Below are 22,915 nucleotides of genomic sequence, written 5' to 3'. Positions count from 1 at the left end.
CCTCTAAAGGGTATTATTAATTATGCGCTAGTGTTCGCATGCATCCGTAGAGTTTACACAAATGGGGGTATCAAAGATCAGAGTGAGAAATGACCAGCAGAAGGAATTCAAAATGTTTCCTTCACTTGTTGTTGATAGTTGCGAAGTTGTGTCAACTCATCGTGACCCCATCGACAACGTTTCTCCAGGCCTTCTGTCCTCTATCCAACAGAGTCCATTGAAGCTCACGGCGACTGCTTCGGTGACTCCATCCAGCCACCTCATCTCTCTTAAAGACAAATTAATTAAAGGAGAAGAGAGAAAGACAAGGAGACGAAGAAGAAGAAGAAGGAGGAGGAGGAGGAGGAGGAGGAGGAGGAGAAGAGGAGGAGGAGGGGGAGGAGGAGGGGGAGGAGGAGGAGGAAGAGAGGAGGAGGAGGAAGAATGAAGAAAGAAGAAGAGGAAGGAGGAGGAGGAAGAGAAGAGGGAGGAGGAAGAATGAAGAAAGAAGAAGAAGAAGAAGAAGAAGAAGAAAGAAGAAAGAAGAAGAAGAAGAAGAGGAGGAGGAGGAGGAGGAGGAGGAGGAGGAGGGGAAGGGGAGGAGGAGGAGGGAGGAGGAGGAGGAGGGGGAGGAGGAGGAGGAGGAAGAGGGAGGAGGAGGAAGAAATGAAGAAAGAAGAAGAAGAAGAAGAGGAGGAGGAGGGGGAGGAGGAGGAGGAGGGGGAGGAGGAGGGAGGAGGAGGGGGGAGGAGGAGGAAGAATGAAGAAAGAAGAAGAAGAAGAAGAGGAGGAGGAGGAGGAAGAGGAAGAGGGGAGGAGGAGGAGGAAGAATGAAGAAAGAAGAAGAAGAAGAAGGAAGAAGAGGAGGAGGAGGAGAGGAGGAGGGGGGGAGGAGGAGGAGAGGGGGAGGAGGAGGAAAAGAAGAAGAAAGAAGGAAGAAGGAGGAGGAGGAGGAGGAGGAGGAGGAGGAGGAGGAGGAGGAGGAGGAGGAGGAGGGGAGGAGGAGGAGGAGAAAAGGAAAAAAGCACTTTGAAATCAGGTAAGGATCCATTGCACTAGAAAATTTGTTTGGAAACACTTTAGAAGTTTCTCAAAAGATGCCGGAGAACTTTTCAAGTCTGTCTCCTCCGATGCGAACACATCAAAAGATCCAGGGGAAGGAGGGGGAGGTGGGAATTCAAAGCCCTTAGAAACCTGTTGATGAAGTTTCCCCATCCATCACGTCTTTTAAAACCTAATGAGTCTGTGACCAGCCTCAGAAGAATGCGCTGGGATAATTGTCGAGGCAGACGTGATGCGCCCGGCTTTGAAAATGGTGCTTGATGCATTTCCAAACAGAATAATTTGTCTGCATCAACGTTTGATGGAAGAGGGGGGCAAATCTGCCATTCTCAGCATGAAATTAGGCCACAATATATCCAACGTGTTCTGTCTCCTTGAAAGAAGATTCTAATCAGGAGGAGGAAAATGGATAATTTGAGTGCTTTCATGCTGCTTAAACCCGTGGTTGGTCAAAGCAGTGGTGAAATTCGATTTTTTCTTTTACTTCCTGTTGTGTGGACGTGGCTTGTTGGGCATGGCAGGGGAAGGATATTGCAAAATCTCCATTCCCTCCCCACTCTGGTGCCAGCCAGAGGTGGCATTTGCCGATTCTCAGAACTACTCAAAAATTTCCACTACCGGTTCTCCAAACTACTCAAAATTTCCACTACCAGTTCTCAGAACTACTTAAAATTTCCAGAACCTGCTGAATTTCCCTCTGGTCCAAAGGTCTTCGAAGTGTCCAGGACATGTTCTTTGGTGAGCTGACAAAATGATAGCTTCTTCTCTTTTCTTTTCACTTGCAAGTTTCCTTGTTCTTCTCCACCTACTCAGATGGATTTTTTTTAACTGTTAAGGGGGACTTTGGTGCCTTCACAAAGAGCTGGAATCTTTGGATTTCAAACAGTCCTCGGTTTAACTCCTGATCCTTTATGGAGACTGGCGATACAGTACAATTCCAAAATGTATTGCAATTTGACAAAATTACAATCATTTGGTCTTAACACCAATAAGACCAAGGATCTTACAGTGGACTACAGAAGGAATAGATCCAGCCCTTGGTTATCAATGGAGACCGAGTGGAGCAAGTGGCCAGGTTTAAGTTTCTGGGTGTTGTCATTAAAAGAGGACCTCACCTGGGGAAACTCACATCGCAGCCCTGGTCAAAAGGGCCCAGCAAGATTATACGACCTGAAACTTTTCAGGAAGCAACAACTGAATGAAAAACTGATGGTGATCTTCTATCATTGCACAATAGAGAGTATTTTAACTTACTGCATCTGTGTCTCGTTCGCCAATGGCCCAGGGGCAGATAGGACAGAGGTCCAGAGGGTCATTGGTTGCCCCCTCCCTCTTTGGAAAGAGGGGAGAAAGAGCCGAGGTGGCGCAGTGGTTAGGGTGCCGTACTGCAGACCACTTCAGCTGACTGTTATCTGCAGTTCAGCGGTTCAAATCTCACCGGCTCAAGGTTGACTCAGCCTTCCATCCTTCCGAGGTGGGTGAATGAGGACCCAGATTGTGTGGGGGCGATATGCTGACTCTGTAAACCGCTTAGAGAGGGCTGAAAGCCCTGTGAAGGGTATATAAGTCTAACTGCTAGTGCTATTGCTATATAAGTCTAACTGCTATTGCTATTGCTATTTATAGCTCCAGCTGCCTTAAGAAAGCTCAAAACATTCTTCAAGATCCATCTCATCCTGGGCACCCATATTATTATTTTTTTGAACTATTACCATCCGACAGCCGGTACAGGACAATAAAAACCAGGACCAATATGCTGAAAAACAGTTTCTATCCCAGGGCAGCCACTTTACTGAATTCTACGGTATTCGTGCAATCTTAATGCAATATCAGGGGTTTCCAATTCAATTGTATAGAATGGGAAGGATGTGTGTTTGTGTTTTATTTTTATATTTTCTTATGTATGATGTACACTGAAGATGGCATTTCATTTCATTGTACAAGGCGCGATGACATTAGTTTTCAATAAAGTAAACTAACATTCTCTTTGCTCAGAATCCTGCCTATCCCCATCTGCATTCCTCACCTATTGTAAAACAGTTATTGACAATGGTCAAATGTATATTCATCTTCATGTATATTCATGAATGCCTTCATCTCTGTAACATTTGGCTGACCATTCCCTGGATATATTTTACTTTTAACAGCAGGACATCTGTGATTCACACTAGCTTGCCCGTTTTAATAAAACGGTAGATGTTACCGTTAGATGAGATTCTCTGGCACATAGATTTAGAGTACATGTGATACTAAGGTTATGTTCAAACATTTTGTTAGTCAGGAAAGCCACGGAGGAGGCGGCTGAGCTGAGCTAAACATTTCAGATCGAAAGAGTAGGTGGAATAGACTATATTCCAAGCTAACTTGCAGCTACAAAACTATATTCCAAGCTAACTTGCAGCTACAAAATCTACATTTATTTATTTTATTTGATATATCACTGATATATATATATATATCAGTGGTGGAATTCAATTTTTTTTTTTACTACCATGGCTTGGTGGGTAGGGCAGGGGAAGGATACTGCAAAATCCCCATTCCCTCCTCACTCCTGGGAGAAGGATTTTGCAAAATCTCCATTCCCACCCCATTCTGGGGCCAGCCAGAGATAGTATTTGCCAGTTCTCCGAACTACTCAAAATTTCCATTACTGGTTCTCCAGCACCTGTCAGAACCTGCTGAATTTCTATATCAATCTATCTCTATCTCTATCTCTATCTCTATCTCTATCTCTATCTCTATCTCTATCTCTATCTCTATCTCTATCTCTATCTCTATCTCTATCTCTATCTCTCTCTATCTCTATCTCTATCTCTATCTATCTATCTATCTATCTATCTATCTATATCTATATCTATATCTATATCTATTTCTATATCTATATCTATATCTATATCTATATCTATATCTATATCTATATCTATATCTATATCTATATCTATATCTATATCTATATCTATATCTATATCTATATCTATATCTATATCTAATCTATATCTATATCTATATCTATATCTATATCTATATCTATATCTATATCTATATCTATATCTATATCTATATCTATATCTATTATCTATCTATCTATCTATCTCTATCTATCTATATCTATATCTATATCTATATCTATATCTATATCTATATCTATATCTATATCTATATCTATATCTATATCTATATCTATATCTATATCTATATCTATATCTATATCTAATCTACATCTACATCTACATCTACAACTACATCTATCTATCTATCTATCTATCTATCTATCTATCTATCTATCTATCATCTATCTATCTATCTATCTATCTATCTATCTATCTATATCTATATCTATATCTATATCTATATCTATATCTATATCTATATCTATCTATCTATCTATCTATCTATATCTATATCTATATCTATATCTATATCTATATCTATATCTATATCTATATCTATATCTATATCTATATCTATCTATCTATCTATCTATCTATCTATCTATCTATCTATCTATCTATCTATCTATATATATATTATATATATATATATATATATATGCTGATAGATAAATAAATAAAGGGAGACTAGTATAGATATACATACAAGCGACTAGTTTACATACCCACAATATGTACTGGATGAACAGCGAACATCTGGGTCAATTTGTTTATATAGTATAAACTTATTAAGTTCCTAATTTCTACCTCTTTTACCCAGCCATTGATAAAACAATTCCCAAGTTCGAAAACATTCTGTCTCTTCTTTTCCTTTTAACTTTAAACGTTAATCTGTCCATTTTTGCACAGACCAATATTGTCCCAATTACATCTTCTTCTGTAGGTGTTTCCTCACGTTTCCCAATGTTGTCCAAATACAATTATTGCTGCTGTTAAAACATGCAATATCAAATATGCATTCCCTTTATCCTATTTTTTCTGGTATCATGCCTAACCGAAATAATTCTGGTTTACAATCGATACATTTACACTTAAAAATATTTATCTGGAGACTTTTAGCTTAGCGTCGATCATCAGCCCAAGAGGATCTGTTTTGAAGGTGTGAACTACTTGGGAGAAATACTTGAAAGGGGCATTGCAGCAGCTACACCTGGGCTCAGGTGAGTTTGACGGGACCTGAACACCATGGAGACGTGTGAGGTGAAGCGTGAACTATCTGCCAAAAATCATCACTTTATCGAAGTAAGTGGTCTCAAGGGCTGATCCATGCCTTTCTCAGTTTAATAGCCCCAAATCTCCTGTCCTTCATTTGGACTCTCCGGCTATTCCTAGCCACCTTCAAAGCTGAAATTATTTCGGAACAATCACTAGGAAAGTTGGCTTCATGGGACCGTAGAGAAAAGCACTGCACACATTTTCATAAAGGTTTTGCAAGAACACAACGAGCTTATGGGAAGTCCTCAAGGTACGACCGCAATCGAGTCCCAAATTTCTGCCGCTAAGTGAGGCTTTGGTTAAGTGAATGTTCTCCCTTTCTACGACTTTCTTGCCACAGTGATCGAGTGGATCACTGCAGTGGATCACGTTGTTAAGTGAATCTGGCATCCCCATCGACTGTGGTGGTCGCAAAAGGGGATCACCCATGACCCCGTCAACCGTCATAAGTAGGAGTCAGTAGACAAGCAGTTGAATTTGGATCAAAGGCTGCCACGGTCATCAGCCTTGAAAAAATGGTCAAAAAGTCACTTTTTTTCTAGTGCTGTCGTAACTTGGAACGGTCTCTAAATGAACTGCAAAATTACCTGTGCAAATGTATCCATGGGGGAATTTGGAGATGGGCCACCTTTGCAGAAACAGCCTTTCCATCCGAGGCTGTGCCAAAGGAAAGATAAATACAGAGGCCATTTGCTCACCGGGCAACAGGAGGCCAATTAAATAAATGCATTTTCATTTGATTTGGCAATTAATCAGAAGCACGCTCTGCCTCTCGGCTGCTGTTTTAAGGAGAGGGGGGAGGACCTCTCGTCTCTTGGGGGTTGCAGAAGAGGAGTAATTTCCCCACCCCACCCACACCCCCACCCGGGAGGGAAATTGATGCTCCCTCCTTGCAGACGTTGCAGCTATCTGCAGCTCTTCTGCGTAGGTGTTTAAAGGTTTTTTTTTTTTAAAGAATTTCCTGCCCGATTCAGAGGCGACAAAAGTTTCACGCCATAAAGCCACTTTATCAATCAGATCGTCCCTTCATTCTTTTTTTTTTTAATTGCCTAATCAACCCCACCTCTTATCTCCGCAGAACAAGGACCAGACCTAGAATAAATCAGTTGCTGGAGGGAAGAAAGAGTTAGCTACTTCGTGTGTTATTATCGCCGCTGCTTTGCTTCCATGGAGAAATGTTGAACAAGAAACACAATACAGGTTCTTCCAGTACAGGAAGCTTAGGTAAATCTGGAGCCATTTAATTTCTCACCCTGAAGGGAAAGGAGAGGAGGAAGGAAGGAGAGAAGAGAGAGAAGAAAGGGGGGTAGGAAGGAGGGAGGGAAGGAGGGAGGGAAGCAAGGAGGGAAGGAAGGAGGGAAGGAAGGAGAGAAGGAGAGAAGAAAGGAGGGAAGGAAGGAGGGAAGGAAGGAGAGAAGGAGAGAAGAAAGGAGGGAAGGAAGAAGGGAATGTAGGAGAGAAGGAAGGGGGGAAGGAAGGAGGAAAGGAAGGGGGAAAGGAAGGAGAGAAGAAAGGAGGGAAGGAAGGAAGGAGTGAAGGAAGGAAGGAGTGAAGGAAGGAAGGAAGGAAGGAAGGAAGGAAGGAAGGAAGGAAGGAAGGAGAGAAGGAGGGAAGGGGGAAGGAGGGAGGGAAGGAAGGAGGGAAGGAAGGAGAGTAGGAGAGAAGAAATGAGGGAAGGAAAGAGGGAGGGAGGGAAGAAGAAGTAGGACCATTGTAAGATAAGATGGATCTATGGGATGGTAAGAAAGCAATCTTCAAGTATATTGTCAACTGTAGGAAAAAAATTGTTATAAATACATATTATTAATAACAGTTATGAGATCATATAATTGTGAATGTATATATGAAATTGATAAAATAAAATTTTTAAAAAAATAATAATTTCTCACCCTAAATCAAGAGGTGAATCGAGTCTAAAGGGGATACTCAAGAAGCAGAGCTGAGAAGCGAGCTACCACGTTTCCCCGAAAACAAGACCAGATCTTACATTAATTTTCGCTCCAAAAGATGCATTAGGGTTTATTTTCCATTTAGGTCTTGTTTTGGGGGGGGAATACAGTACCAAATGCATCCATTTAGTTGGCGATCTTAACTGGTGCGTATTTTTGGTAGGGCTTATATTATGAGCATCCTGAAAAAAATCTTGCTAGGGCTTATTCTCCATTTAGGTCTTGTTTTTGGGGAAAACAGGGTAGAACTTGCAACAAAAGGCTAGGGAAAAAAATGTAAGGCCAAATCCTGAACTTTGGAACTCCTGGTTATTAGAAGGAGATTCAGGGGAAGTCAAAATCTTTTCTAAGCCTTCGTCTCCCGGGGGGGAGGATTCCAAAAAAAGGTGATCTCCTGTAGCACAAAGACGTGTCATAAACCTGGGGCAGGTGTCCACAGATCTCCCAGGTGAGGATTGGGGGCTGGTGGCCTTGCAAGCCGAGGGCTGCAGGTGGTGAGGTGGCCATGCGAAGAAGCTGGGGGGTCACGCTTTGCTGATAGACAAAATGGAGCTTCAAGAGCTGCAAATCAGGGAATCCTGGCTCCATGGGGGATTAATAATGTTTGTAGTTCGGAGTTGAAATGAGAGATCCTTGGTGCTCTCTGATGTTGGTTGTTTTCTTGCAGATGTTTCATGACACATGATTGGGTAACATCATCAATGCTAGAAGAGAATGGGGTTCATGAAGGAGGAGAATGGGAGGAGGAGGAGGAGGAGGAGGAGGAGGAGGAGGAGGAGGAGGAGGAGGAGGAGGAGGAAACCGTGGAGTACTCTCTGAGCTCAGTTGCTTTCTTGCAAACGTTTCATTACCCAACTAGCTAACACGATCAGTTCTCAGAGAGCAAACACCACTCCCTTCCAACACCAACGATGTTTCCTAGCTTGGGGAAGGAAACCCCTACCAGAAAACAACCAGGCTTCCTCAAGGAATTGCCCACCTCTCTACCACAGACCCAGGGATGGGAAGGAATCCTCAGGCAGGGAGGGCAAAAGAGAGATCTCACCTCTTCTCCTTGAGCAAGAGCAAAATTGAAGGAGAAACCACCTCCTGGGAACCAAATCCTGGTTTTTGATTAAATCCATTACGTGGAAATTGGGGAGGGACAGAGGTTGCCATTTTCAGCCAACTCATTCAGAGGATGCAGCAAGAGGAGAAGAAGAAAACCAATCTCTCCCCCCCTCTCTCTCTCTCACTCGCTCGCTTGCTCTCTCCCCCCCTCTCTCTGTATCGCTCTATCTCTGTATCTCTCTTTCTGTATCTCTGTATCTCTCTTTCTCTCTCCCATCTCTCTCTCTGTATCTCTCTACCTCTGTATCTCTGTATCTCTCTTCCTCTGTGTATCTCTCTCTCTCTGTATCTCTCTTAGTCTGTATCTCTCTCTCTGTATCTCTCTTCCTCTGTATCTCTGTATCTCTTTCTCTCTCCCTCTCTCTCTCTCTCTGTATCTCTCTTCCTCTGTATCTCTGTATCTCTCTCTCTGTATCTCTGTATCTCTCTTTCTGTATCTCTGTATCTCTCTCTCTGTATCTCTGTATCTCTCTCTGTGTATCTCTGTATCTCTCTTCCTCTGTATCTCTGTATCTCTCTCTCTCTGTATCTCTGTATCTCTGTATCTCTCTTCCTCTGTATCTCTGTATCTCTCTGTATCTCTGTATCTCTCTGTATCTCTGTATCTCTGTATCTCTCTTCCTCTGTATCTCTGTATCTCTCTCTCTGTTTCTCTGTATCTCTGTATCTCTCTTTCTGTATCTGTATCTCTCTCTCTGTATCTCTCTTCCTCTGTATCTCTGTATCTCTCTCTCTGTATCTCTGTATCTCTCTCTCTGTGTATCTCTGTATCTCTCTTCCTATGTATCTCTGTATCTCTCTTCCTCTGTCTCTCTGTATCTTTTTCTCTCTCCCACTCTCTCTCTCTCTGTGTATCTCTCTTCCTCTGTATCTCTGTATATCTCTCTCTCTGTATCTCTGTATCTCTCTCTCTGTATCTCTGTATCTCTCTGTATCTCTGTATCTCTGTATCTCTCTTCCTCTGTATCTCTGTATCTCTCTGTATCTCTGTATCTCTCTGTATCTCTGTATCTCTGTATCTCTCTTCCTCTGTATCTCTGTATCTCTCTCTCTGTTTCTCTGTATCTCTGTATCTCTCTTTCTGTATCTGTATCTCTCTCTCTGTATCTCTCTTCCTCTGTATCTCTGTATCTCTCTCTCTGTATCTCTGTATCTCTCTCTCTGTGTATCTCTGTATCTCTCTTCCTATGTATCTCTGTATCTCTCTTCCTCTGTCTCTCTGTATCTTTTTCTCTCTCCCACTCTCTCTCTCTCTGTGTATCTCTCTTCCTCTGTATCTCTGTATATCTCTCTCTCTGTATCTCTGTATCTCTCTCTCTGTATCTCTGTATCTCTCTGTATCTCTGTATCTCTGTATCTCTCTTCCTCTGTATCTCTGTATCTCTCTCTCTGTATCTCTCTCTCCCCCCCACCTTAGTAGTGATAGCTCCCCTCCCCTCGGCAACCATAAAGTTTTATCACTTGCAAAAGAAGATTCCCAGAAGGGTGTTTATGAAATCAACCGACCATCGCCGGCTGCAAAGCGCTTGGTAAGAGCTGCTGCTGTCCAAGGTAGCCCTGGCCTCGGAGCCCTTACGATAACATTGGATCGCAGCATCAAATCAATAAGGAGGCATGAAATATTTATCCGGAATGACTGCCTGCTCCCTTTGCTGTTTTCTGGCCTTCGGGAAAACCATCCCAGCGTTCTTAGCATTAGCCACGGTCGCGGCTGGGGGGAGACTAATAGAATTTTCTCTCTCTATCCTGCTCTCATCGGCAGGCGGGTGGAGCTCAGAAAACAGGTGCTGAACCCAAAAAGGTGCTTTTAAAACAAGAGAGAGAGAGAGAGAGAGAGAGAGAGAGAGAGAGAGAGAGAGAGAGAGAGAGAGCGAGCGCACTGTGGAGGAACTCAAAAGATCGACGTGAGGTTGCTTTGAAAGCCTTTCATGTTACCCAATATTCATTCCTTTCAGGGCTGACCCAATGCCATAATTCTCCCCTGCAGATTTGTGCTAATGGCAAAGAGCCTTTTGCATCTGCAAAATTAACCATGAACAGGGAAACTGACCAGCTGAGATGGCTGCCTCTTAGATTAAAAGCAGTTTTTTTTTCCTTCATACGAAATTATCTACTGGGTGGAGCCGTGATTGGCTCCGGGAGAGCTGCTGATTCAATTAAATGGCGCCTGGCATTGGCAAAACAAAAAAAATCACCCATAAGCAGGGATCCCCATTGGCTGAAATAGCTGCCTATTTGATTCAAAGAAGACCTGGGGGCTGCCAACGGGCCCACCGTCAGCGCCTTTAAATCAAGAGCAACTCCAATTTGCTCTACCTCAGAGGTGGGTTCCTACCAGTTCGCACCTATTTGGTAGAGCCGGTTCATCAAATCTACCGAACCGGTTAGAAGAGGTTCCACCAGTGGACCCGGAAAGCAGGCCACACCTACAGAAGAGGTTCCAAAAAATTTTGAAACCCACCACTGGTCCTTGGATATGATTATTCTGCACTATCATGCTCCTATTTATAAAACTCAGTGCCTCTGTGAAAGGTAAGGATGGCTACTGCGTTTGTGGTGCAATCAGAACATTGCGTGTGTTGGAGTTGTTTTAACGCAAACCAAAGATGCCTTTTGAAAAACAAGTTTACATCCTATTCTTATGCATGCCAGTGCTGTGTGAGAGGTGATTTAAGGTGGTTCTGACAAGTGTCGTCGGCATCTTCATATCCGGTCACATGGCTGGCAAGCCACTCCCACAAAGGAGGCCACACCCACAGAGTAGGTTCGAACAATTTTTGAAACCCACCACTACTCTAGCTACTTCGCTTCCTCTGAGGTGCCCAACATTGGAAAGCTGGAATGACTCCCCCAAGGGTGGGTGTGGGAAATATATGGGGATCCCAATGGAAGAAGAATTGGAAATGGTAGGCTTTGGGGGCACATGCCAACCCGATTCTCGAGGTGCAAACTCAGGCTTAAGATTAATTTTCCAGGTACTAATAATTGTTTGTCATAGCAGCTATTTTCAGGCAATTAATATCCGCTGGGACCTGACTTGATGCTTAATCAGAAGGTTAGCTGGTCTCCCACAGCTGTACTGCTCTTTCCAACTTTGTTGGTTTATTTTTAGCCTCCAGAAACAGAGGAAGTGCGATGCAGGCCTCCTTAAAATGGTCCGATGGGTAGAAACAGGGCCTAACTACGTTTGGGGGGGGACGTTGGCTCTTTGCACCGGCGAATTGGTTGGGATTATTGGCCAACTTATTGTTTATTGTAAGCCGCCCGGAGTCCTTCGGGAGTGGGCGGCATACAAGATCAATAAACTCAACTCAAACTCAACTCAACTAAGCCAACAAGGTTGCATCAACAGAGGGATAGCCTCAAGTTCACAAGAAGTGTTAGTACCGCTTTATTAGACCACGGTTCGGATATTGTGTCCAATTCTGCTCCCCACATTACAAAAGAGAATGTGTAGGGCCTAGGAGAAGTGCAGAGAAGAGCAACAAAGAGGATGTTTGGGGTCTCAAGACTAAACCATAGGAGGAACTGCCAATGGATTGGGTTATCCTGCCCTTGCCAGAATTTAAAAATATTGAATGACGTTCCATAATGAAAATAATAAAAAGTTATCCTTCAAAAAAGCCAGCAACCAGCCTGGGCAAGCAGAATTGCTTCCGTTCCTGGGGTTCTTGCATATCACTGAGAAATGTATAAATTGCATTCTTGAGATGGAAAATAAAGATTCCTAAGGTGACATTAAAACAAAGAAAAAGACTCAAAATAATTAACAGTTAAAATGAAACAGCTATATAGGTGCTGAGGGAGATAGAGAGAGAGAGGGAGACAGAGGAGAGGGGGGAGAGGAGAGGGAGAAAGAGAGAAAGGAACAGAGAGAGGGAGGAGAGAGGGACAAAGCGAGAGGGACAGAAAGAGAGGGGGAGAGAGAAAGGAACAGAGGGAGGGAGGTGGAGAAGAGAGGGACAGAGAGAGGGGGGAGAGAGGAGAGGGAGAAAGAGAAGGAGAGAAGGGAGTGGGAGGGAGAGAGAAGAGAGAGAGAGGACCAGAGAGCAGGAGAGGGAGAACAAAAGGGAGAGAGAGAGGGAGAGAGGGGAGGGAGAGAGGAGAGAAGGGGAGAGAGAAGGGGAGAGGGAGGAAGAGGGAGGAGAGAGGGACAGAGAGAGGGGGAGAGGGGAGAGAGGAAGAGAGGGGAGAGATAGGGAGATGGGAGAGAGGGAGAGGAGAGAAAGCGGGACAGAAGTGGGGGGGATCATTTCCTAAAAAGTCCAATTTCTGGAAATCATTATCTTGTTCCACGAACAGATCAGAACATTTTTTTTTAGGCTTGGGAAATGATGGCCTTAATTAAAAACTCCCAACAAACGTCTGTCCAGATGAATGGTGGATTTAAAAATAGGCCCGGACTGCCCAGAAGGCTTTTTTATAGCATCCATCAGCAGCAACGGATATTCGAGATACATAATATTTCAGTCCCATTCATTAGATGCCAAATACATTCGCCTAGGATTCAGGAAGGACTTCCTTTTAGAAAAGTCCCTATTCAGCAGACTCACCTGGCCTTTCGCTCAGTCCAGGCACCTGCAGAGCAAAGGCTGAAGAGGAGTAAATAAATTGCAAGAGCTACGATGGATCCAACCTTTGTTGTGGCCCCTCCAGTGGCCAGAAGAGCCGGCAGGAGATTCGGACAGTGAGGAGGGTTGGGGAGGAACCTGGGCCACTCCTGAAATCCGGGGAAGACTCCGATGAGGGCTCTGTGTCGGAGGCAGAGAGGGGGACAGAGCCATATGCCAGTTATCAGCTGCCTTCAGAGTCAGACATCAGTGGGGAAGAAGAATAGCTGGAGCCTGTTCCCAGTGTGCGCATGCACAGAGTTGCCAGACGAAGGGAACAGCTAAAGAACAGGGGTCGACTTGGGAGTAAGGCCACAGGTGGACGATGAATGGCCCCTCCCAGAGGAAATAAAAGGGAAGCGAAAGGGGAGTGGAGTTTGCAGGAGACAATCAGTTCGCTTCATTGGTTCGTGACTCTCCGAGACTCCTGGCCAAGTTTTGCAGATATCGTTCTGGCAGCTCTCCAAGCCAGATAAGGTCTGTGACTGTAAATCCTCCCTCGAAAGACATTGCTGGATGTGACTGAACAGAATTCACAGTCAATTAAATTAAAAGGGTTTTTTGTTGGGACAAGGAGTTTGCTTCAGGCTCTCGGGAAGCCTCGGTCAGAACAATCTTGAAAAAGGAAGGCATGCATTCACCTGGAATTTTTCACGTGTGTTCAAGTTTCGCTTTGCACCGATAGTTTTGCAACACCAAGATGGATAACACCGAGCTCATCAAATCCAGTGAAGAAGAGTGAATATTAAGGTTGGGGAAAGTTTGAGCTTGGAAAGGCTTGGTGCGTAAGTCTTGCAGAACTAGAGGGAATAAAAAATGGACTGTATCATGGAGAAGAGGCCTGCACAATGTTGATGCCGTCCCTACTGAACGCAGAATGATTCACACCCATGTGGGTGGGTGCGCACACTGCAATTTAGCATGGCCAGGCTGTGGATAATTGTGAAGTAATACTTCCCACTGGGACTCTTGGAGCTAAGTCCCTACGTGAGTTTGTGACAAGAAGAAGCAGCTGTGTTTCCCAGGATCTGACGTCCATCTGGGAGGGGGGGGGGGGGAAGGAACTGTAAAACTGTAATCAAATAAGCCAAACTGAACATTTGCAAAACCATGTACAATCTTTTGAGTTGCCAAGAAGTTCTTTGTCAAAAAGGAAAGCCAAATTCTTTTTGTTGTTGTTGTTAGTTGTGAAGTTGTGTCCAACCCATCATAATCCCATTGACATTGTTCCTCCAGGCCTTCCTGTCCTCTACCATCCCCTGGAGTCCATTTAAGCTCACACCAACTGCTTCAGTGACTCCATCCATCCACCTCCTTCTCTGCCGTCCCCTTCTTCTTCTTTTGCCCTCCATCGTTCCCAGCCTGAGGCTCTTCTCCAGGGAGTCCTTCTTCCTTCTCATTAGGTGGCCAAAGGCTTTGAGTTTCCTCTTCAGGATCTGGCCTTCCAAAGAGCAGCCAGGGTTGATCTCCTCTAGGACTGACCGGTTGAATCGGTTGGACACCCTGGGGGCAGGGAGAAAACAGGGTCATAATTGGCCCGTAAATTACCTAGGGGGTTAGAGTTGGCTTCACTTGGGTACTTTCCCACATGTTGCTCCTAATAAATCACTGGATTTCTTTTGAAGATTGGCCCGAGGCTCATGATTTAATTAGGGCATCCGTTGAACCCTGACACTGGAGTCCTTCCTATACCGTTCTAGATTTGTGCCAGTGGTGGGATTCAGCCAGTTCATACCCCTTCAGGAGAACCGGTTGTTAACTTTCTGAGCAGTTTGGTGAACTGGTTGTTGGAAGAAATTATTAGGGCAGAGAACCGGTTGTTAAATTATTTGAATCCCACTACTGATTTGTGACCATTATTGTCCCTCTTTGCAACACAAATATGCAAAGTCAGTTCTGCATGGCATAAGCTACGGAGCCTTCATTTTGCCTTCTTGAAGCCCCCTCCTGTGGCTTCACCACAGGACTCTCTTTCTAATTACTTTGTGACTTTATACACATCTCTCTATTATGAGCCTCCCTGGGCTTTTCTCCATGCTGGTAGGTAGGACCTACTGGTGGCTCCGGTGTTCTTCTTCACTCCACTCAATTTTGAGGTGACAATTGAACTTTCTCTCCAGTACATCCCACCTATTTCTTGTTCCCATCACCAGTGAAATGCATGCCATGTGCAGAAACTCAAGTCTGCAATTCCAATCTAGCTAGGAACATCTTGAACATCTTTGGCCCGGAAAAGTTGATCAATGTCGCCACCTATTGAACGCCAAGCTAGAGAGCAGAAGTCTTTTTTTAATAAAAAGAATAATACTGTAAGCTTTTATTTTATTTAAATATAAACAATCCATCATCCATTAAACAGTGTGTCATCTGGGTACAAATATTTTGTGCAATAACAATTAAAATTTACAATCGTATTCATTCTTTATCTTAATACCAATACCTTAACTATCCAATACCATTACAATCCTCTTCTTAATTTATATAGCTCTATTAATTATGTTAATTCGATTAGTGCATTTTTACACAGCTCCTTTTACTTCTAATGCTTAATTTATTCTCTAACCATCGATAAAATGATTCCCATATAAGTATAATAATCAGTTTGTTCTTCCTCTTTAATTGGCAGTGTTAATCTCTTCATTTCTGCACATTCTAATATTTTCCTAATCGCATTCTCCTCTATGGGAATCTCTTCGCTTTTCCAATTTTGTGCAAAAACAATCCTAGCTGCTCGCATAACATAGATGATCAAATATACATTTTCTTTACTATAGGTTTCTGGTAAAACCCCCAACAGGAATATTTCAGGTTTCAAGTCAATATGTTGTTGTAACATCTTTTCCAATGTATTTTTGACCAGTGTTTTTTTTGCTTCTACACATGTCCACCACATATTATAGTATGAGCCAGGCGTCTGGCGACATTTCCAACATTCAACTGATTTGTCCTTCAACATCTTCACCAGTTTTGCTGCTGGCAAATGCCATCTATAAAACATCTTATACAAATTCTCTTTATTAACGCAGTTGTCATTGTTGATTTATAATGTCTATCCCATAATTGCTGCCATTTAGCTAATTCTATTGTATAACCGAATTTTATTTTGCCCAGGCTATCATTGTTTAAGAGCAGAAGTTTGAAAGTGTATGTAACGTATCCTCTTGAAATGAGATTTCCTGCCACAAGTGGTCACTCTTGCTCTTTCCAAGAATATTAGGAAAATTCAAAAGTTGGGTCCCTCAAGAGAAGAGAGACTTTTCCCATCATTCTCCAAGAGTTGAAAGTTTACCCCTCAGTTATTTTCGTTAGGTATAATTACTGATTGTACAGCTGTAGAGATTAATTTGATTTTGCATTTAATAACTGCAGCTAGATTGTTGGCGCAATACTGGAAGAAGGAAGATTTGCCTACTATTCAAGAATGGACATTGAAAGTAACAAACTTAGCAGAGATGGCTAAAATATCTGCATATCTTAAGGACCATTCAAACGCGAGATATAAACTGGAGTGGAGAGGATGGATTGATTACACTCAAAATAAATACGGGACTAAGAAATTTCAGATAGCTTATGATTAAAGACCAGGAATGATATAAATTGTCTAGAGCTAGTCTATCGAGCTAAAGCTCAATTGAAAGACGTTATTAAGTATATATTTTTCTTTTTAAGTGTATTTTAGATTGCTTTTGTTAAAGATTTATACCCTGTATTGGTTCTGGAAAGTCGGGGGGGTTGGGGGGGTTGGGGAGGGAAGTAAATATTTGTAAAAGTTTGTTTTTCAAAATTTTCCTTAAAAAAAAAAAGAACAGGAAAAAAAAGAATTGAAAGTGTAAATGGCGTGAGTAGGTAAGTTCATGGCAGGGATCTCCTAACTTGTGAGGTGCAGGTAACACCAACTCAGTCTGGAGATGAGAAATTACTTCGAGTAGAACAGGACTTCGGTTATACCTGGTGCCCCCTTGTCCCAAAGATTCTGGTCTTGTGAAGAGGGGGGGGCATTGCATCAGGTGCAAACAAGCCCCTGGGAGGTCACCTATGTGAAGCCATCATAATGCATGTGATTAATTGGTTCAGGGATGAAATCCAGCAGGTTCTGACAGGTTCTGGAGAACCTGTAGCAGAAATTTTGAGTAGTTCAGAGAGCTGGCAAATGCCACCTCTGGCTGGCCCCAGAGTGAGGAGGGGAATGGAGATTTTGCAGTACCCTTCCCCTGGAATGGGGTGGGAATGGAGTATCCTTCCCCTGCCACAACATGCCCACCAACCCACAGAACCGATAGTAAAAAAAAAATGAATTTCACCACTGGTTTGGTTGCAATGTTTATTAACCACATCCGACATAAGGAATGGGATGTGTAAATCAGCAAGACTTGGGAAGACAATTTGGTTAATTAATTTCATCTATTTTCCTTTCCTGTTTTTGCACTTGAGAATGTTTGCAATTGGGGTTAAGATAATATAGTTATAAATGATTTTTTTTCTCTCTCTCTCTTTTTCCCCCCCATTTCTTCCAAAAGAGAGTCCTTTCGCTCTGCAGGCAGCCCTCATCAGCTGTGTTTGGATGTCCTCTGTTTTACTGGAAGCTTTTCACTGCTGCCTTCGGACAGATTCAGCACTGTGGGATCATCATAGGCCTTTTGGCTCTAAGCCCCCCTATTGGCACCATGTCGATTCCTAGCGAGACCACTCCTCTTCATTTATTTCCAGTCCTGCCTTGGTGGCCATGGTAACATTCGCTGAAGGCTTTCGAGCAGAACAGAAATGACAATCGCTGGAAGGGCAGAAAATACCTGGGCTTTGGGGAAGGGGCTTTGGGGAAGGGGCTTTGGGGAAGGGGCCTTGGGGAAGGGGCTTTGGGGAAGGGGCTTTGGGGAAGGGGACTTGGGGAAGGGGCTTTGGGGAAGGGGCCTTGGGGAAGGGGCCTTGGGGAAGGGGCTTTGGGGAAGAGGCTTTGGGGAAGGGGCTTTGGGGAAGGGGCTTTGGGGAAGGGGCCTTGGGGAAGGGGCTTTGGGGAAGGGGCCTTGGGGAAGGGGCCTTGGGGAAGGGGCTTTGGGGAAGGGGATTTGGGGAAGGGGCTTTGGGGAAGGGGCTTTGGGGAAGGGGCCTTGGGAAGGGGGCTTTGGAGCTGGAGAGAAAGGTAGGACTCAAACCAGCAACAATTGGAATTCAAAGCTAATGACCCAAAACTGCTGGAAGAAAAAATGGGGAAGGTTATGAAACCTGTAATTGTTGGTTCACAGCAGCATCCATCTCTCTCAAAAGACCCCTTCCCACAAATTAAAAAAAACCCTAAGCCAGGGGTCGGCAACCTTAAACACTCCAAGAGCCATTTGGACCCATTTCCCACAGAAAAGAAAACATTGGAAGCCACAAAACCCTTCCCGTGCCTGGCTGTTTCCTGAGCAGCCACAGAACAAGCATACAAGTTGAACAAGTTGAATTAAACATCCTGTTTTCTTCTGAAACTTTTTTCTTTTCTCGGATATATCCATGGTTGGCCTACCGGGGGTCGAAAAGCACTATAAATCGCGTGCCGGCCACCTGTGCCTTTACTCCCAAGTCGGCCCTTGTCCCTTAGCTGTTCCCTTCTCCTGGCAGCTCTGTGCATGCTCACACTGGGAACAGGCTCCAGCTGTTCTTCTGCCCCACTGATGTCCGACTCCGAAGGCAGCTGATAACTGTCAGACGGCCCTGGCCCCCTCTCTGCCTCCGACACAGAGCCCTCATCTGAGCCTTCCCCAGACTCCAGGACTGGCCCAGGTTCCTCCCCAACCTCCTCACTGTCCGAATCAGCTGCCAGCTCCACTGGCCGCTGGTGGGACCAATATCTTGGTTGGATCCCTGTTCTGATCCCCCTCCATCCGATGATTAACGCCGACACAAGCTTACTGTTAGCCACGCTTTATTCACAGCCCACACACAAATCACAGGCAAGACGTTGGCAGCAACCCAGACTCCCACAGATAAGAGATACAATACAAACAAGAGCTTCTCCAGCGTGTTATGAACGGTTGTGTCCTGCAAAAGGTCTCCTCCCAAAGTCTCTTCTTATATACTCTCTTGGGAGGGGTCAAGCCACAACCACCTGGGCTTGATTATCTCTTATGAGTCTGTCTCCGTGGCTCACTGGCAAGAAGTTGGCAGCAACCCAGACTCCAACAGACACAGGAACACAAGGCAGACCAGACAAGGAGTTCTCTAGATTAGTACGAACGGTTGTGTCCCACAAAAGGACTCCTCCCAAAGTCTCTTCTTATATACTCTCTTGGGAGGGGCCAAGCCACAACCACCTGGGCTTGATTATCTCTTATGAGTCTGTCTCCGTGGCTCACTGGCAAGAAGTTGGCAGCAACCCAGACTCCAACAGACACGGGAACACAAGGCAGACCAGACAAGGAGTTCTCTAGATTAGTACGAACGGTTGTGTCCCGCAAAAGGACTCCTCCCAAAGTCTCTTCTTATATACTCTCTTGGGAGGGGCCAAGCCACAACCACCTGGGCTTGATTATCTCTTACGAGTCTGTCTCCATGACTGCTGCCTCCGTTTCTCCGCCCTTCTTTGCCTGGCGTCAGGGACAAACTCCCTTTGATCTTCACCACTGCTCCATGCCTCAGGTGCCTCCTGGTGGCCAACCAGCCTCTCTGGTCCCTGCTCTGAGTCTGAACCCTGCCCAGGGTCCTCCGCATCTTCCATAGCCGACTCATAGCCGACCCTCGCTATCGGAGTCCATCGGCAGCTCCAACGGCTCCTGCTGGGCCACCACAGATCCCGATGATTCATCTTCTTAGAGGCTGCTTTCTCCATTTCCAAGGTGATGTCCTTCACCTATTTCATCTTAAGCCAGGCTCATCCTGTTTTACTGAGCACTTAATAAAGTAATGCAGAGGAGTTTTAATTTTATTCTAGCTAAATAGTTAAACTTGTCTTCTTACAGGCTCTTTTTTCTTAAGCATTGCTTGGGGCAATTCAACTCGTCCCAATTCAAGCTTTTCCATCGATTGAGCTTTTCAATCCTGGTTTGGTTGAATCGAAGCCACCCTTCCTCCCGGAGTGGCGATTATTTATTCTGCTCGCCTCCCGGATCCCTTCTCCATCCCATGTGGTGTTGGCAGCTGACGTGAGTTCACCTCCCCTGGGGTACCAATTCACAAGGGGAAGCTTGCTAAAATAAAAATAAAAATAGACCCACCTGCTTCCCATCTCGACCTGGAAATCGCAAAAAAAAACGGGACACGGGCGAAGATAATTACTTGCTTGTCAGAATGTGTGTGTTTCCCTGCTCTCTCTTGCACAATAAACATCCCACCTTGAGACAGGTTGTAGATAACGATGCTAGAATCACCTGCCAAGGTGTGCAAAGGGATTCATGCTGAGTTGGCATCCTTCCTGCCTGCTTAAATTAAGAGACTAGTTTCGAGGAGACTGTTCTGCTGATGGCTTCTTCTCCTATGAAATCCATCCAAAATTATTATCGGATTTATCGGTCATCGCTGAGAAGCTGCTCCTCAATAATCCACGGCAAACATCTCCACATCAGGGATGGTGAGGTACCTGTTCTGACCGAGGCTTCCCAAGAGCCTGAAGCCAACTCCTTGTCCCGATAAAAACCCCTTTTATTAATTGACTGTGAATTCTGCTCATTCCCATCCAGCCAAGTCTTTCAAGGGAGGATTTATAGTCACAGACCTTATCTGGCTTGGAGAGCTGCCAGGCCAATCTCTGCAAAACTCGGCAAGGAGTCTCGGAGAGTCAGGAACCAATAAAGCGAACTAGAGCCGAGGTGGCGCAGTGGTTAGGGTGCAGTACTGCAGGCCACTTCCGCTGACTGCTATCTGCAGTTCAGCGGTTCAAATCTCACCGGCTCAAGGTTGACTCAGCCTTCCATCCTTCCGAGGTGGGTGAAATGAGGAGCCGGATTGTTGTTGGGGGCGATACGCTGACTCTGTAAACCGCTTAGAGAGAGCTGAAAGCCCTATGAAGCGGTATATAAGTCTAACTGCTATTGCTATTGCTAAATTGTCTCCTGCAAACTCCACTCCCCTTTCGCTCCTCTTTTATTTCCTCTGGGAAATACATTCATCATCCACCTGTAGCCTTACTCCCAAGTTGTCCCCTGTTCTTCAGCTGTTCCCTTCCTCTGGCAACTCTGTGCATGCACACACTGGGAACAGGCTCCAGCTGTTCGTCTGCCTCACTGATGTTTGACTCCGAAGGCAGCTGAGAACTGGCATACGTCCCTGGCCCCTTCTCTGCCTCCGACACAGAGCCCTCCTCAGAGCCTTCCCCAGAGTCCAGGACTGGCCCAGGTTCCTCCCCAACCTCCTCACTGTCTGAATCCACTGCCAGCTATCTGCTGATGGGCCACAGCTTGGGGTTTTGATCCTGTCTCTGTCTTTTAGGACAGGGAATGTCCTCAATGTTCAACTGTTCTTTTTGTAACCCTTTAGCAGTTACAACCCCTGAAAAAAGGGGACTTATGATGGGTCCTCGTATTTATGACTATCACAGTATCCCCATATCTAGACACAATCCAAATTTCGGTGTTTGGCAACCATTTACAATGGTTGCAACATAATTCTGCAAGAAAACCACGAAGCTCAGAGAGCACCAAGGACCCCACAAGTCTTCCTCCGCCTCCTCTTCCTCCTCCTCCTCCTCATCCCTCCCTCCCAGAACTGATGGTATTACCTGGTTGGGTAATGAAACGTTTGCAAGAAAACAACTCGTCTCTAAGAGCACCAAAGACCCCACAGTCTTCCTCCTCCCCCATTCTCTTTCTTCCCAAACCCCATTCCCTTCTAGCACTGATGATATTATCTAGTTTGGGCCATGAAATGTCTGCAAGAAAACCACCAACTCAGATAGCACCAAGGACCCCTCGTTTCAACGCCGAACTATAAATATTCTCCTAATTGGTCTAATGGTCTTCTTTAGCAGGAATATTAGAAGCCAAAAGACTCTTCAAAAATAAGGCATCATCAAAGTTGCATCGTTCCCAGGGCCGGATTTTCCTATAGGCTAACTAGGCTTCAGCCTAGGGCCTGAAGATCAAGAGGGGCCTACATTCAAATTGTTAGCAAAATTAAAATTACACTATTCTAAAAACAGTGAACACTAAAACACTGAACCGAAAATAAGGAGAAATTCTACGCATAGGACTAATAAACAAACATAAAAATGTATTGGTTAAGATCGTTCCAGCACCGCGGCAGTTGGGGAGCCCGCCCACGTTCCCGGCACCGGCGGTCGGGCGAGAGGCGCGGCCGGTCCCAGTAGCCGCCCCGTCGACGCGGAGCCCACCAGCGGCCAGGCAGGTGAGGGTGAGGGAGCCGAGCCGGGCAGCTGAGCGCAGCAGGGGAGGCGGCTGGCCTCGCTGCCTTTGCCGCAGAGCAGAGCCGCCCTCCGTCGGGAGGCCAGCTATATATATTGATATATATTGATATATATCACAGTAATGATGTATTTTATTGTCTCTCATGTAATTTACAAACTTAAAAATGGGAGGTGAAAGGGCCTCCTAAGTGGAATAGCCTAGGGCCTCTTTTCATCTAAATCCGGCCCTGATCGTTCCAGAAGCTTTTGCCTCCTACAAATGTTTCCAACGACAAACTAACTCTTGAAGTGGTGTTCAGACTTTTTTTTTTTTAAACAAGATTGGAGGCGGAAGCTCAGTCATCTCCACTAAGTAACTTCTGCCTAATGGGGTGATGATGGCTCCTAAAATATGGATCAGTCTCGGAGATGAAGTTTTCATTTACTGACACTGAAATGGATCTTAAAAGCTTTCAACACTGTGGAGCCAAATATCGCCAGCCGTAATGCAGTGGTGATAAGGTCTTCCTCATTGCAGGATGGGCCAACTCATACCTTAAGAAGTTTCTAAACTTCAGTACTGCAGGCCACTTCAGCTGACTATTATCTGCAGTTCAGCAGTTCAAATCTCAGAGGCTCAAGGCTCAAGGTTGACTCAGCCTTCCATCCTTCCAAGGTGGGTGAAATGAGGACCCAGACTGTGGGGGCAATTTGCTGGCTCAATTT

Source organism: Thamnophis sirtalis, unplaced genomic scaffold (genome assembly GCF_051295495.1).
Source record: "Thamnophis sirtalis isolate CommonGarterSnake01/CBP01778 unplaced genomic scaffold, rThaSir2_p1.2 scaffold_13, whole genome shotgun sequence".
Taxonomy (NCBI): domain Eukaryota; kingdom Metazoa; phylum Chordata; class Lepidosauria; order Squamata; family Natricidae; genus Thamnophis; species Thamnophis sirtalis.
This window is presented reverse-complemented; position numbering follows the sequence as displayed.